Source organism: Hyperoodon ampullatus (genome assembly GCF_949752795.1).
Source record: "Hyperoodon ampullatus genome assembly, chromosome: 8".
Taxonomy (NCBI): Eukaryota; Metazoa; Chordata; class Mammalia; order Artiodactyla; family Ziphiidae; genus Hyperoodon; species Hyperoodon ampullatus.
In genome coordinates, this window is record NC_136921.1 from 52275036 (window position 1) to 52279360 (window position 4325).

Here is a 4325-nt window from a genome sequence, read left to right on the forward strand (position 1 = left end):
TGGGACATGGGTGTCAGAAAATGTTTCTCACATAGGTTGGTGGATCCTGTACCTGGTTTTTTATGCCTTAGTTTCTCAAAGAACCATCTCTGAGTTTCATTTCTGGAGACCTGACCGGAAGAGAAGGATGCAGTGTTGATAAAAATGGAAGTTAAAACCATAGCCACCCCAGTAGATCTCGTGAACACACACTGCCAGAAGAGAAGGCTCAGGCGCAGGAGGGCAGCAGAAGGCGTGTTACTCACTGTGGGTCTGTCTAGACTGTACATTCCTTGAGCACGAGGGTTGGCCTTATTCCTTTTCACACCACCAGTGACGAGTACACAACCTGGCATGTGGCAGCAGCATGAGCCGAGCCAATGAGTGTCAAAAGGAAACAGGTGTTAGGTAGGAAAAATGTGGTTTCATTTTCTTTTTATCCTGCTCATGCAGGCGTTGAAATACAGTCATCAACAAATCCAGATGATGGCGTTTTCAAGTTCATGGCATTCTCCTGTTGGCATCAAAGATGAGTAATCTTGGAAGAGGTGTAACACAAATGGGGGCTTAGATGGCAAGCCTTGGATGCAATTAAGATGCAACAGCCTTCACTGTCCGTGCTCAGATTTCTTTCTGTGGTTCCCAGGATGTTAGTCACATCTTGGGAAATGTCAGTGCCTGACCTTGGCTGTGTGCTGTGTAGCCGCGTCCACTGCACGGCCTGCCTGGAGTGGGGCAGGGACAGGCTCTTGAACCAGCTTGATGGTGGCCACAGGATTTGGGAAGAGAGTCAGCTGAGGATGGTTGTCACCTTCCCGGCCCTTTGCCTGTGGTGCACATTGGATCTCCATCTTGGCCCTTCTTCTCGAAGCCCAAGAGGTGCCTGCAGTCTGTCTAGACAGCTGCTGCCCATTGATAGCTGGGCATGTTGGATTTACCTCGATGCCCTGTTGGCCCCAGGGAAAGGTGGGTGCAGGGCAGAGGTCAGGGCTGGGGCTGCCCCTTGTCACCTGGCCAGACGTGGAACAGCAGAACAGTTGTCTTCCCAAGGCATGCCTGGTTTGGACTGGATCTAATCAGAATTCCCAGTTTGTGGCAAGACGTTTCAAAACAGTGTCATGTGTCTGTTCTCTGGCTATACTCGAAAAAAAACACTGAAAAATGTTTAAATATTTCAAATACCCAGACAAGTGCAGAGACTTAGTGGAATACTTGCTCATTTACATCCCCCTCGAGTCCCTGCCTTTGTGATCTCATGGATGGCACGTCTTAGTAACTGTGAAAGGTGCCGATGTTGGCGTCTGTTAAAATTACCATCCTTTTGTCCCTGGAAAGTCTAAAACACGTGGCCTGCCTGGAACGCTCCGGGGAGGGTTGGTGCTGCCTGGCTCCGCCCTTTCCTATGGTTTTGTTCGGTACGTCACTGTCCCGTCATTGTCTAGGTGGTTTCTCTTCATTCATTTTCAAGGAGGTGTATGTGTTCAAATCCTTCTCTCCAAGTCCTCCTTCTCCACTAGCTCAGGGCTCCCTTGTAATGGGCAGTTCAGTGGGTCCTGCTGGACAGAGCTAATGCCGTCTCCACGTCCGCTTCCCTTCCCATAATACTTCATCGTACCTGATGCCGCACACGTGACTCACTCTGTCAGTAACCTCTCCTTTCTCCCCAAGCCGGCGAGGCATCTCTCCGCGTATGTCGACCTCCCTGGAGGAGACAGGCGAAGGCTCCTTTACTTTGCGTCTCAGGTTTAGGTGATGGGATAGAGAGCATCTTTTGGGGCGGCTGAGGCTCTCCCTCGGGTTAATTAACGTGGGTAAGGGCCACGGAGGGTTTTTTTCTTCTTTTACCGTGACGGCTTTCTGGGACTGGAGTCCTGTGTTATTTTAGCTGTGTGGATGGATGACTGATCACTTTTAACTCTTCCTTTTGGTCTGAGCTCAGGATGGCTCACAGGAGTCAGTGCCCACTCCGCATGCATTGGAGGGGCTACCGGAAAGTTTACCACCACCCATTTAAAGGGAGATGCCTCCTGGAAAGGAAGGGTGAAAGGTAGAGGAGAGCCTGGGTGAGGGTGAGGCAGGAAGGATTGGGGAAGGGGGTGCGGTGACCATGGGAATTTGGTTGAAGAGTTTGGGGACTCTGGGTGCCTGCAGAAATGGAACTTTTTTAAATTCTAAACCATCATGGTCTGGTACCATAAAAATAAGGTGCTAGATAAAGTGAGATTAAAGAAAGAAGGAAGTGGTCTCCGCACGTGGCGCTGTGAGTGGCGCGGAGCGTGCGGGCCGCGGTCTGCAGCCTGCGCGCCGTCTCTGCGCCCAACGCGCCCTGCCCGCCGCGGCCCTGGGGACTGCGGGCGGGCGCCGTCCGGGCGCTTCGCGCCGGACCCGCTCTGCTGTCGGGTCGTAAATTTACAGACAAACTTGAATGGGTAACAGCAGAAAACGGTGTTGGAACAGTGGGAATCAGCAATCTTGCCCAGGAAGCTTTGGGAGATGTTGTTTACTGTAGTCTGCCTGAAGTTGGGACAAAATTGAACAGACGAGGAATTTGGTGCTTTGGAAAGTGTGAAAGCTGCTAGTGAACTCTATTCTCCTCTATCAGGAGAAGTAACTGAAATGAATGAAGCTCTAGCAGAAAATCCAGGACTTGTCAACAGATCTTGTTATGAAGATGGTTGGCTGGTCAAGATGACACTCAGTAACCCTTCAGAACTAGATGAACCAATGAGTGAAGAAGCATATGAGAAATACGTAAAATCTATGGAGGAGTGAAAATGGAACCCCTAAAGAAACTAGTTTGAAACAACTTAATCTAAAAAAAAAAAAAAAAAAAGAAGGATGTGTAAAATACCAGCCTTCAATTTTATTACGAGATTCAAAGACATAAAGTTACCCTGTCCACTGACTGTAAAAGTTAAAAGGACACTTACCCTCAGTTTTGGTACTTAGCTCTTCAGAGACCAGGAACGCTTGGTGGACGGGCCCCCCTCTGTGGATGCTCCCACCCGCTTTGCGTAGTGGCACTGACCTGGGAGATGGGGGTCTCAGCTCTGTTTCTGCTGGAGGGCCCACCCTGACTTCTCTGAATCCTGGTTTTTACGCTACAAAGTGAAAATGTTATTGGTGTGCAGGGCACTGTTCTCCCCGACAGGAGATGGGGAACCAGGAACAGTGCCCATTTCTGTGTTCCTCACCCAAATGGTGATCTCTCTTTTTAGAGATCTGTCTGGAAGGGACCTGCTGGGGGTTATTTCATATATGCCTTTGGCCACCTTGACCAGATGTCTGCCCAGCTCATTTGAAAGGCACACATCCTGTGTTTGTGACCTTCTGTAACAGAAGGACCTCTCTCTCTGTGTGTGTGTGTGTGTGTGTGTGTCTATACGTATAGTCATTTTATACCCAGTGCAAGTTTCTTTTTCCTAGTTCATAGTTTTAGGCTGGTGGAGGTGGGGAAATGACCCGTTTTAAGAAGTCATTTAGCATAATAAATGCTGGAGAGGATTTGGAGAAAAGGGAACCCTCTTGCACTGTTGGTGGGAATGTAAATTGATACAGCCACTATGGAGAACAGTATGGAGGGTCCTTAAAAAACTAAAAAGAGTTACCGTGTGATCCAGCAATCCCACTCTTGGGCATATATTTGGAAAAACTCGAATTGGAAAAGATATATGCACCCCAATGTTCATAGCAGCACTATTCACAATAGCCAAGACATGAAGCAACCTAAATGTCCATTGACAGATGAATGGATAAAGATATGGTACATATATACAATGGAATACTACTCAGCCATAAAAAGGAATGAAATAATGCCATTTGTAGCAACATGGATGGACCTAGAGATTATTATACTAAGTCAAGTCAGACAAAGGCAAATATTATATCACTTCTATGTGGAATCTAAAAAATAGTACAAATGAACTTATTTACGAAACAGAGTCACAGACATAGGAAACAAACTTAAGGTTACCAAAGGAGAGGGGTGAGGGATAAACTGGGAGTATGGGATTAACAGATACATACTACTATATATAAAATAAACAACAAGGATTTACTGCATGGCACGGGAAACAATATTCGATATCTTGTAATAACCTACAATGGAAAGAATCAGAGAAAAAAGAATATAGATATATACATATATATGTATAATTGAATCACTGCTGTACACCGGAAACTATTACAATATTTTAAATCAACTCTACTTCAATAAAAAAAAATGTCATATAGCGACCAAGGCTAAATAGGCCCTGACTTTGTGAACCCCTGCCCTCCAGGATCACCCTGCAGTGGTGTTCATTCTAGCCCCCTGGAAGGGGGCACAGACGCAGGTCCCCTGGCCT

General features: G+C 47.1%; 1 pseudogene across 1 annotated transcript; it reads left to right on the top strand.

The window, feature by feature from the left end:
- The first annotated feature begins 346 nt into the window (after positions 1-346).
- On the top strand, positions 347-3220 carry LOC307057502 (glycine cleavage system H protein, mitochondrial-like; annotated as a pseudogene). Its single transcript has 3 exons — positions 347-387; positions 626-945; positions 2245-3220. The product of its transcript is annotated as a glycine cleavage system H protein, mitochondrial-like (transcript).
- The last annotated feature ends 1105 nt before the right edge of the window (positions 3221-4325 follow it).